Here is a 13,288-nt window from a genome sequence, read left to right on the forward strand (position 1 = left end):
TCTCGGGATATGCTCCGCAGGTTGGTCAGAGCGATGAAGAGAAGGACAAGTTCTGGTGTGCGATAGAGAAGCTGATGGAAAATGTGAAAGATGAGGAAGTTGTTGTGGTAGGAGGAGACCTAAATGGACATGTGGGAAGGAGTATGGATGGTTTTGAGGGAGTTCATGGTGGTTACGGATATGGTGTGAGAAATGGAGAAGGTGAAAGGATTTTGGAGTTTGCTGATGGAGCTGATTTGTTGATTTGTAACACTCAGTTCCAGAAAGGGGATAATAAGCTTGTTACATGCACGTCAGGTGGGTCGTCGACAACCGTTGACTACCTGATGGTGCGTAGGCGAGATAGGGGGCACCTGCGGGACACAAAGGTGATCCCGGGGGAGGAGGCTGTTTCACAGCACCACTTGGTTGTCTGCGACATAAGGGTGAAAGGTGCATGGAGAGCTCGGCGGGTGAAGTACCAACCGAGAATGAAGGTGTGGAGGTTGAAAGAGGTGACAGTAAGGGAGGCATTAAAAGAGAGGCTGAGTAGGGTAGAGGATGATGTGGTTGAGCTTGAACGTGGTTGGATGTCAATGAAAGATAGTCTGTTGGGAGCCGTTGGTGTGGTATGTGGATGGACAAAAGGACCACCGAGGCACTCGGAAACATGGTGGTGGGATGATGAAGTTGGAAAGAAGATTGATGAGAAGAGGAAGAAGTTCAAGGAGTGGCAGAAGGCGAAGGGTATGGGGGCAGAAAAGGCAGAGCATGAAAGTTATAAGGCAGCCAAGAAGGCTGCAAAGAAAGAGGTAGCAAAGGCGCAGGAGGCATGTAGGAAAATGTTCGGAGAACGCTTGGATTCGGAAGAGGGTCAGAGAGCGGTATTCAGGATTGCAAAGCAGATCGCGAAAGAGAGGTGTGATGTGATGGGGGTGAGTTGCTTGAAGGATGAAGTGGGACAAATCGTTGTGGACCCAGATGGAATTAAAGGAAGATGGAAAAGATATATGAAAATGCTGTTGAATACAGAGAATGAATGGGATGGCAACATAGAAAGTAACCCAGTTTTAGGACCGGCAGAGAAGATAACTAAGAAGGAAGTTGAGGAAGCGATAAAAGCAATGAAGAGTAGAAAAGCGGGAGGGCTGACGGGAGTTGTGGGAGATATGTTGAAGGCAGCAGGAAGTTGGGGTGTGAAGAGAATGACAGAGATCTGTAATCTGGTGGTGAAAGAAGGCCGCATTCCAGTGGATTGGGAACAGAGTACCCTCGTCCCTCTATACAAGGGGAAAGGTGGCCCTCTGGAGTGTGGCTCGTACCGAGTGATAAAGTTATTGGAACATGGAATGAAGGTATTGGAAAGGGTGTTGGAGAGGAGGATAAGGAAGAAGGTGAAGATCGACGAAATGCAGTTTGGATTTATGCCAGGAAGAGGAACGACAGACGCGCTCTTTATTGTGAGGCAGTTGCAGGAGAAGTACATGGAGAAGAGGAAGAAGTTGTTTCTTGGGTTTGTTGATCTGGAGAAAGCATTCGATAGGGTTCCACGCGAAGTATTGACATGGGCATTGAGAAAGTTAGAAGTGGAGGAATGGTTGATCAGAGTAGTGAGGGCAATGTACAAAAGAGCGCACACAGCTGTAAGGACGAAGGACGGGAACAGTGGTGAGTTTGAGGTGAAGGTGGGAGTGCATCAGGGGTCGGTCCTAAGTCCACTACTATTTGTAGCTGTGATGGAGGTGCTGGCTCAGAACGTAAAGGAGGGTTTACCGTGGGAGTTGTTGTATGCAGATGATCTGGTGTTGATTGCGGAAAGTGTGGATGGACTGAAGGAAAAGATGAACAAGTGGAAGGAATGTATGGAGACAAAAGGTCTGAAGGTGAATATAGGAAAGACGAAGGTGATGGCAATTGGTAAAGCATGTGGTGAGGTGGAAAGAACTGGGAAGTGGCCAAGTGCTGTGTGCAGGAAGGGTGTCTGAGTGAACTCCATTCAATGTACAATGTGCGCTGAGTGGGTTCATCAAAAATGTAGCGGTCTGAGAGGGTCATTAACCAGTGTGGCAGCTACATTCAAATGTAAGGTGTGCACAGAGGGAGCTGCAGATGGAGGAAATGTTGAGTTGGATCTTGGAGATGGCGTGAAGCTGGAAGGTGTGAATACTGTTACGGACACGGCTTAGATGTTATGATGGGCCGAGCGGAATGGCCGCCGTGTTCGCACAGTTTACCCGATTCCACCCGACGTTGACCCAAATCGCGCTATGCTAAATCAATGAAGGAAAGGACACAACGGCTGGGATAAATGAAACGACACAAGGGGTACAGTTCTCAAGACCTCCGGAGGAGGATATAATTGGTGGTGGAGAAAAGGGGTAGATTACAAGGTAAGAGGTAAAGCACAGAAGAGATAGGCACTTAGACACAATCTTATCCAACCCAGACAGACCACAGACAAACGGAACAAGACTGACTTACACAGGGATTGATGGCAGGGAAGGACAGGCAGTCGATAGCACAAGGTGCACCTTGGCTCAGGGGCAGAATCAAGCACGGTCCAGTCCAGAGATGCGGGGAGGTATTGCAGCGCTCGGAGGTGGCGTCTCTCTTGCTTCAAGTCCAGCGCGCATCTGACGTCACCTCCCTCTTCCTGCGCATGCTCAGCGGGGAGTCACACGCCCTCGGCTCGTTGGCTCCGCCCCAGATGGGATCGGTCCGCCGCTTCTATTGGGTGCAGGGGGTTACCGGGCTCTGCCCTTGACGAGGAGCTGACAGCGAGCCCCTACGTGGTAACCCCGTCGAGCACATGCTCGATGGCGGCTCGTTGGAAAGGCTTGGTGCCCTTTCAACACCCCCTACCAACCAAGCCGGAGTGAGGACGCACACTCCCCGCGCCGCCGCCACTGTTGTTGTTGTTGTTGTTGTTGTACCATGAGGAAGAGCTGCGGGGAGGTATTGGGAGGTCCTAAACTTCCTAACGGTGCCATACAATCACATTCTGGTGCAACGAAGAGTCAGAATTAATGGAAACGAGTCCTTAACTGACATAGACTAAGAATAACTAGCAAGATGTCCTATAGTTGTCTATGTGAGATGCGGTGGACCTGGATGCGACATTTAATGGGGGAAATAGGGGAAGGTCGGGTCTACAGAGTGTTGTTTACAGAAAATGGGACTAGGGAATGGGGGATTGGGGATAGTTGGGAAGGATGAGGAAATAGGGGAATATTTACAAGCGGATATGGATGGATGTAAATCCCATATCCGCAACATTGCACCCTTCTCTACCTCGGGGCGTCCCGACCCGATAAATTATTACCTACTTTAGTGTGGCACTCAGATGTAGTTCCCTCTACTATTAACTCAACCCTGAGTGCGACAGTTTTACAGATGTTCACAAATGAGTAAATATGTCCCCCTGTGACGTTGCACCCTTCTCCTCACAGAAACACACCCACAGGATAACCGAATCGCGGAAAGCATCCTCAAACTAAACATACAGCCGGTAGGGAGCATTATTTACACAAGACTGATATTTACACTACGATCCAGGACCTGTTCTTTGAGGAACACATGCAGATGTTATGCATAGAGAGAGCACGCATGCCAGCATCGATACACCAACCCACGAGTGCCCTGTGGCCCTACGGCCTTTAATAATGTGCAGAGCACCCCATCCAAGCACCAAAAGCACCACCCCATACACACAGTCAGCACCATCCGGTGCACCAATAAAGTGTTCATAGTCACCGGTGGTGTCGCAGCCGGCCGATGTTCTGCCGCTGGTCTTGCCTTCTTGAAGTGCACTTGGCCTTCTGGCTTCTTTAAAAATAAAGAAAGGCGCCAACCGCGTCCATTTCTGAATTGTGGCCGTCAGGGGGCCAACTATAAGTGGTTCACCTGTATGGCATAGGTGCCACGTTGACCCAGAGGTCCATCCACGGGTGGTGCTTGCCCGCAAAAGAACTGCGGTCCATGGTGGGCGGCCACAAAAATTGCGGTCCATATGGTGTATCGATCCAGGCAGCAAGCAGCGAAAGTACAGGCCCACAACTGCGGAGCCAGCACCTCTCTCTCCTCTCTCTCTGCCCCAAAGCCAGATCCTCGGAGGCGGGAGACAAAAGAAAACAAGTGAGTAAGGTGGTAAGGGCGCAAAAGTGCACGCAATATAAGGTAATGCACACTGGGGGCACATGGGAACCAGGTGAGACAGGTACGTTCCTACCGTACGCCCCCCCCCCCCCAAACCAGGAAACCTACATTGCCCCTCCCTTACCCCTTACTGTATCCACAAAACACCACACTACCCATAAACATCTACTTTACACATCAACAACCGTCCCTACTGTCTTCCCCGTTCCTCCCATAAACCAAATTCGTCTTCTCTCCCTCCTAACCAATCAAATTTGCCATTTCCAACTCAACATCAAAATTTGCCATCACCAATTCATCATCAGTCCCTCCTAAGGAGGGAGAGATGGAATCACCCCAATGTCTCATCCACGTCGTGATGCGTCTCACAAATCCACACAGCAATTCTCCCTTCCTGCAACACAGAACAAAGGAACACAGGTGTGGAGTCATCATCACCACAGGTAAGTGGCTGCGTATGGTGCGACAGGTTCATCAATCCTAACTATTTCCTAAATGACTTTAACAACTTTACATTACCCGGGGTCTTTCCCTGCCAATCCATTGGCCAACTTACACTATGGGTTCTAAAAACCAATTCCCATTGACCAAACTGTGGTGCTTCTCAATTTGGGGTCTCACTCCCCCGATTCATCTCCCAGTGACCTCGCACAATTTCTGGGCTGTGACGTGTAGCTCTCCCAGCAGGTCTACCCACCTGCACACCTCCACCACTGTAGTTGCCACCCGAGCTTACCTGCTCCTCACCCTAACCTAACTAACTGGGGAAGGCCCTCTCGCACTCTCACCCCCTCAGTGCCCTCTCTGGCACGGGCTGCCCGATCCACACCCGGGATCCTCAGGCACCCACTGGCACTAACGGCTCCCAGAGCCCACCTGCGGCCTCACCTGGCCGACATCCTCACAGTGGTGGAGTGCCCAAACCAACTACACACACTAACAGGCTACACGCCCAGCCATTTCCACAACACTAATGCACCCATCCACAATACCATTCTGCAACCGCACCACAAATGCCAATATCCAACCACAATTTACCTATACCCTCTACCTAACACTTACACTACCCGCCCCGGGTACTCGTGAAAGGGGTCCACTCTTCCCCCATCCACACCTTCGCACCATGCACACCACTCCGTACCACTTACTCCAACTCTCTCCACACCACTCATTCCAATACTCCATGTATTCCACACACCTGTACTTGCACACCTGTGCTCTCATACTTGGTGCCGCCTGCACCCTTCTCTCCCCCAAGCGCATTCGCGCTGATCCACAACACTCACTACTCATACACTGCTCCACACACCTGTCCAGTTCTCACACAGCATCATCTCATCTAACTACTCCCCTCTGAAACTTGCGCTTCCCAGTCGTCCCTTTAAACTATTGCGCTCCCTCGTCATTATCATCCACACTAAACTACCTGCGTCCCCACTACAGGTATCAGTCACTAACTAATCTTAACGTTACCTAATGTCATCTTCGCTAGATCCCTACACACAATATCCTAACCCACCCGGGCTAGTTTTCACTGCCATCAACCCCATAATCTATAGCGCATTTGCCCCATACGTTTGTGAGGGATGACAGAGTTGCCATCCCACCACATCGGGCATCTCCCACTACCAATTTTGCACATCAAATTTCAACAAATCAAAAATTTGCCAATCACTACCCATCATCTGCCAATCATCAAATTTTGTTTTTCTCTAATTTTGGGTCCAAAACACTAACCTCATCACCCGTCTACTTATTAGATCTTCTCGGTGCGCCAATTCCCTTCTAAAGCTCGGCTTCGTACAGCCGAGCAATGAATGCGGGTTGTTTTGTGCCAGCGGCTGGATGCGTCCGGCACTCGGTGCAGGGACGGGGGCTTACCCGTGCCGAGATCCCACGCACCACCTCGGCGCGGAGCCATCCCATGGCCCGACCTCGACCTGCCGGAATGCCTCAACAAAAAGTGGTCGCCATGACGACCCTTCCTATCGGGCTGCCAGCTCCGCCTAGTGGAGCACGGACGCGGCCGTTCAAAGCGCGGCCCGGCGTGGATCGCGTACGGCGGTTCTTTCGAAACCGCTGTGGTTCGGATCCCCGCTGGTCCTCGCGGCACGCGAAGCTGCCCGACGCGCACCGAGGGCCCGATTCGGCTATAAGTCGTTCTAACCTCTAACCCGGTTACCGTCGATGTCTCACCTGCATGCTCACACATCCAGCCGTTCCCATGCTCCTCGTCGTACCTTCTCTTACACACCTCGGTACACTCATTCCACTCACAGACTTGGTCACACACCTGACCACCGAACACTTTGGCACACATTCGTCGCTCGCACACCTCACCAACACACCTCTTCGCGCCCCCTCCTCGGTCACCTCCTCTGTGACAATCACAGGTGTGCTTTCACTCGCACACCCAACCACGTGCCTCACTACCAATTCCAGCGTGCATTCCCACACACGCTCTACCATTCCAGGTGTGCTTCGTTTCTCACCTGTCACAACCAACTCACGCTCCGTGTCACTCTTACTACTCTCACCTCCACTCTTGACAGCGCACTCATCCTTACTCTCGACAGCGCACTCTTTCCTCATGCACCCGTCCGTTACACACCTTTCTCGCGCACACTCTCCCGTTACACCCTCTGTAACACTCACCACAGGTGTACACTCTTCCTTACTTTTGACAGCGCACTCTTTCCCCATGCACCTGTCCGTCACACATCTTTCTCGCACACCCTCTCCCGTTACATCCTCTGTAACACTCACCACAGGCGTGCATTCTCCCTTTACACCCTCCGTAACACTCCTCACTACGCGCTTCCATGTGCTCCCTCGCACACGCGCTACGACCGACTCACTCTCGACAGCACCCTCACTCCTTGGCACGCACTTTTTCCTCACAAACCCCTGAGTCGGACTTTCTCGCACACCTCCTTTTTCGCACACCAGACCTGTCGCACACTTCACCAACGGCCTCTCACGAACACCCGGGTCCATCTCGACCCCCAAGCTCATTAAATCACCTGGCGCATCATACGCACGACCATATTGGTCACCACTTACACCGGGTCCTCTTTCTCTTCGCTTCTCCTCCATCACCTGCGAATCCCTCATCCGGTTAATGAGCACATCATCACGATCCGAACACAGACTTTGGACCAATTCTTTTACCTCCTCTTTTATCTCTTTCTTATCCCCTCTCCGTCGCTTCTTAATTTCGCTCACCCCTTCTTCCACTTCTTCTAATTTCTGCTTCACCTCTTTTATTTCCCGGTGCGTCTCCTCAAGCTCGTCCTCTAAGGCCACCTTGACCGTTTCTATGTGCGTCCTCACCTGCCGGTCCTTCGTCTCCATTACCTCTGTCACCTCGTCCAACCTCGTTGTCAGTCCCTCACGTACCATCTGACATTGCCTCTGTGTCGCTATCAAGTCATTTTTAATGTCTTTTTGTGTCGCCTTTAACCCTCCTAGTACTGCAGTGTTCCTTTGAACCTGCTCCACTAACTCCATCTGTCCCTCCGTCAGCTGTTCTACTCCCAGCGTCAACTCCTCTATACCACCTTGCAATTTTACAGTCCCCTTTCTCACCTCCTTCTCCATGCGCTCCTTACAGTGCCTCACCTCCTCGCGCACTCCTCCGACCTCCTCACTCACACCTCTTCTGATCTCTTCTCCCATCACTTGCATCTCCTGCCCAGATGCCACCCTCATCTGCTCCATTTCCTCCCTGTGAGCATCCAATTTAGTTTCTACCCCCATTCTGACCCCCTCTATCTGCTGCCCCATTTGTTTAACTTCCCTTTCCGCTTGGTCCCTCATGTCCCTCAATTTGCCTTCCATACTGTTTTCTAACCCCTCTAACCCCTTTTTCATCCCTTCCATTTGATTCTCCTGAACGGCCATTCTGTTTTCTACCCCCATTAACCCCTCCTGTATTTCCCCTAATCTATTGTCTAATCCCTCTATTCTACTCCCTAACCCTCCGATCTGGGCCCCCATCCTTTGTTCTAACCGTTGGCTATTGGCCCCCATGTCCTCCCTCAATTTCTCGCTATTGGACCCCATGTCCTCCCTCAATTTCTCGCTATTGGACCCCATGTCCTCCCTCAATTTCTCGCTATTGGACCCCATGTCCTCCCTCAATTTCTCGCTATTGGACCCCATTACCCCCATTTGGCCCTCCAATCGCTCACCCTGAGCATCCATCCGGTTCCCCATTACCCCCATTTGGCCCTCCAATCGCTCACCCTGAGCATCCATCCGGTTCCCCATTACCCCCAATTGCTCACTCTGCAGTTTGAGGGACGCCTGCATTTGCGCCATAAATTGCTCCATGAGGGCCTGCATTTGGGCCATCCCTCCCACTTGTGCAGCGGGTGCGGCAGCCGTAGCTATGTGCGAGGCGCCATTTTGCGCGCCCGCAACCTCGTGCGCGAGGACGCCATTTTGCGAACCTGCCGCCCTCACTGCTTCGCTCTCCTCATGTCCCTCAATTTGGTCCTGGATCGACCCTGCCTCACTCTCCTCTACCGGAACCCAGCCGTCTTGATCTGCCATAGCGCGACTTTCAAAATTCGGGTTTTTTTTTTTGTAAAACAAAATCAAATTTCGCCGTTAATAATTTCGAGCGCGTGAAGCGCGCTTCGGGTCCAATCCCACTTCCCGACACCAATTGTTACGGACACGGCTTAGATGTTATGATGGGCCGAGCGGAATGGCCGCCGTGTTCGCACAGTTTACCCGATTCCACCCGACGTTGACCCAAATCGCGCTATGCTAAATCAATGAAGGAAAGGACACAACGGCTGGGATAAATGAAACGACACAAGGGGTACAGTTCTCAAGACCTCCGGAGGAGGATATAATTGGTGGTGGAGAAAAGGGGTAGATTACAAGGTAAGAGGTAAAGCACAGAAGAGATAGGCACTTAGACACAATCTTATCCAACCCAGACAGACCACAGACAAACGGAACAAGACTGACTTACACAGGGATTGATGGCAGGGAAGGACAGGCAGTCGATAGCACAAGGTGCACCTTGGCTCAGGGGCAGAATCAAGCACGGTCCAGTCCAGAGATGCGGGGAGGTATTGCAGCGCTCGGAGGTGGCGTCTCTCTTGCTTCAAGTCCAGCGCGCATCTGACGTCACCTCCCTCTTCCTGCGCATGCTCAGCGGGGAGTCACACGCCCTCGGCTCGTTGGCTCCACCCCAGATGGGATCGGTCCGCCGCTTCTATTGGGTGCGGGGGGTTACCGGGCTCCGCCCTTGACGAGGAGCTGACAGCGAGCCCCTACGTGGTAACCCCGTCGAGCACATGCTCGATGGCGGCTTGTTGTAAAGGCTTGGTGCCCTTTCAACACCCCCTACCAACCAAGCCGGAGTGAGGACGCACACTCCCTGCGCCGCCGCCGCTGTTGTTGTTGTTGTTGTTGTACCATGAGGAAGAGCTGCGGGGAGGTATTGGGAGGTCCTAAACTTCCGAACGGTGCCATACAATCACATTCTGGTGCAACGAAGAGTCAGAATTAATGGAAACGAGTCCTTAACTGACATAGACTAAGAATAACTAGCAAGATGTCCTATAGTTGTCTACGTGAGATGCGGTGGACCTGGATGCGACATTTAATGGGGGAAATAGGGGAAGGTCGGGTCTACAGAGTGTTGTTTACAGAAAATGGGACTAGGGAATGGGGGATTGGGGATAGTTGGGAAGGATGAGGAAATAGGGGAATATTTACAAGCGGATATGGATGGATGTAAATCCCATATCCGCAACAATACATTTTGCTACCTCGGAGACATGCTGAATGGAGAAGGTGGATCAGACTCGGCAACCGTTGCTGGGGTGAGATGTGCATGGAAGAAGTTTCGGGAACTAAGTGGCGTGCTGATGAGGAGGGGAGTGTCGTTGAAGCTGAAGGGAAAGGTGTATGCTGCATGTGTGAGAAGTGTTATGATTTATGGGAGCGAGACATGGGTCATGAATGTAGAGCAGCAACGAAGGCTGGAAAGGGTGGAAATGCGAATGGTTCGGTGGATGTGCGGAGTATCGTTGAGAGAGAGGAAGACAAATGATGAATTGCGAAAGATGATGGGAATAGAGCCTGTGATTGATGCTGTGAAGAGGAACAGGTTGAGATGGTTTGGTCATGTGTTGAGGAAGGATGAAAGTGACTGGTTGAGAAGAGTGATGGAAATGAATGTAGAAGGAAGTAGAGGACGGGGAAGACCGAGAAAGACTTGGCTGAAGATGGTGGAAGAAGAAATGCGGGCAAGGGGGTTAACAAGGAGAGATGCAGAAAATAGGGCAAAATGGAGAAGATTGCCATGGGGACCACAAGGCTAACCCCCGCTCTAGCAGGGGAAATGGCCTTAAAATGCATGTTGTTGTTGTTGTTGTATCGTTTCAGTAGTATCGTTGTCGTAATAGTAATAATATAATAAATATGACCATAACACTTTAAACCCAATGTCGTGAATAGAAAGTTAATGGATTGAAGCGGTGTATGGTTCATGATTCAATGATAAGCGGTGTACGGTACTAACAACCGCGGAAGTAAGGAAGTCGCCTCGGTTTTTTGATAGCATGATATTAACCCAACCCTTGTGGGGTATATAGATTGCAGTCGATCTTCCCTCAGTTCTGTCAGTAAAACTTTCCTCACGGATGTCGAGATTCCTCAAAATTTCTTTCTTTAATGTTATAAACAGCATTATCGACTGTTTAAAAAGCTAATCATGTGTGTTTGTGGTTTATAATATTTTACAAGTCCGGCTATGCGCTGTTAGACTTTTGGTCTTGTTTAATTGATACTAACCGTGCCTACCTGTCGCTTCGCTGATGGCTTTAATCAAAAGACAGCATGTTGCACTTCAACATATTACATGTCTATCGTGTTTGCGTGCTCCCTCCGTGTAACTTTATATATTTTCCTATTCCTTTGAGAAGTATTACTATATATAATATTGTGTGCTCTGTCCGTGTAACTTTATATATTTTCCTATTCCTTTGAGAAGTATTACTATATATAATTTTGTGTGCTCTGTCCATGTAACTTTATATATTTTCCTATTCCTTTGAGAAGTATTACTATATATAATTTTGTGTGCTCTGTCCGTGTAACTTTATATATTTTCCTATTCCTTTGAGAAGTATTAATATATATAATTTTGTGTGCTCTGTCCGTGTAACTTTATATATTTTCCTATTCCTTTGAGAAGTATTACTATATATAATTTTGTGTGCTCTGTCCGTGTAACTTTATATATTTTCCTATTGCTTTGAGAAGTATTACTATATATAATTTTGCGTGCTCCGTCCGTGTAACTTTATATATTTTCCTATTGCTTTGAGAAGTATTACTATATATAATTTTGTGTGCTCCTTCCATGTATGTCAAGCTTTTTTATGAAGGGTTTCTCCTGCCGTACCGTTGGAACCGCTACATAAACCTCGAGGTGCCGCTTCTTCCTCTTCTCTCCCAGAAAGACGGGCTTTTTAAAACAGACATTTTTATGATTAAATGGACACTAATTTTTGTTCCAAGTAAATCGATTATTAGCTTTCCAAGGTACCATTTGTATTATTCTACAACAGCAGAAACGCTTTAGAATAAAGCGTGACGGACACACGGATGGATGCTAATTCTCCGTTTAGTCATAGAAGATCACGCACCGACACATTGGCACTTGGATCCTTTATGTTTTAGGAGCCAATGTGTTGGCACTTAACATCATTAACAACGCATTGCCTCTCAATATCATTGGCCAAAAATACTCGCTAGAGGGAATGACCCAATGTTTCCCCTATATGAAGCAAAAAGGATCTGAATGAGTTTATGAACTGCTTTAAACGTTTCCCTATAGATTGACCTGTATAAATTAATATAAAATAACAATCTGGAAACCAAGACAGAGCTTTCTTGATCTAATGTTGTCTATAATAAGTATTACCCTTTAAAACCCTAATAATACCTATAGGCATCGCTGCCCGTTGGGCACACCTTTGTATTTGCTGCCACCGACAAGCGGGTCAGTGCATCATTAACAGACTTGCTCCGATTTCTACCACATTGTCACACATTTTAACAAGGCCTAAATGGTCACATGCTGCGGGCGCAGCCATTTTTTCACACCTGTCTGTGGTACACCTTGTGTGAAATCCACAACAAATCGCTTGCACCAAGAAACTCTGCACAACTCTTCGATCCACCTTTGATTTCTTCGTTTTCCAAGTTCATTACCGCGTAGTCGTTTTTGATAAACCTCTCCACTGAAACATGGTAAATGTTGTCTATCCGCCATATTGAGGATCAAATGATGTCTACCTGCAATATTGTGGCTACCCTAGGTGGACCTTACCTACACACGATGGACTATCTTGGACAACTCCATGAAGCCAGCACAGCAAGCCAAAATCTAAGTATCTACGTAGTTGTTTCGAAACCCTGCACATCATAGGATGAAAACTATGTACTTCGCTTGCAAATAACCTACGGACGTTTGAAATAGGTCTGGGGTGAATGACGAGCCAGGATGTTCAGTCGAAGGGTTTGAGAGACAAAATGAGGAAGGGCTGTCGGCAAGGTACAGACGGCATTAAATCTACGAGGAACAATTTCATTTAGCAGCAGCTCTGGGGTTATGGGGGCATAAATTTGTCCCCTCTCCCCTTCTATTCGCTCCCCCCACGGCTCGCCACTCGATGCGCCGACGGCCAGCTCGCTCCCATATATAACACAGCTCTGGCTGATGGAAAATTAAATCTCCAAATCCTCACAGCCAGCCATCCAACACATGCAAATCCATGACACAGTGCCATAACTCCTGGACGCTCACCCCCCTTCCTCACCCCCTCCCCCACCACCCCGTCTACCAGGTGCTTTCCTGCTTCGCTTCAAGGAGAAATGAAAAGGTTTGCAGAAAAAACGAAATCTCCAGTATCAGGTCACTGGAGATGGACCATGGGTAGATGTGATGAGAGCAATGTTGTCTGGCCAAGGATAACATACTTCTCGAAAAAGCATCACCTTTAAAAACATGATGGTAATGTCAGAGCAATACCTAAAGGCTGGTGATTAAATTCCCAACTGCGACCTTTATGTGCACACACGTGCTCGTTTGATGTTCACACAAACGCACAAAATTGGTGGA

This window comes from Myxine glutinosa, chromosome 10, assembly GCF_964187855.1.
Source record: "Myxine glutinosa chromosome 10, kmMyxGlut1.1, whole genome shotgun sequence".
In the NCBI taxonomy this organism is placed as follows: domain Eukaryota; kingdom Metazoa; phylum Chordata; class Myxini; order Myxiniformes; family Myxinidae; genus Myxine; species Myxine glutinosa.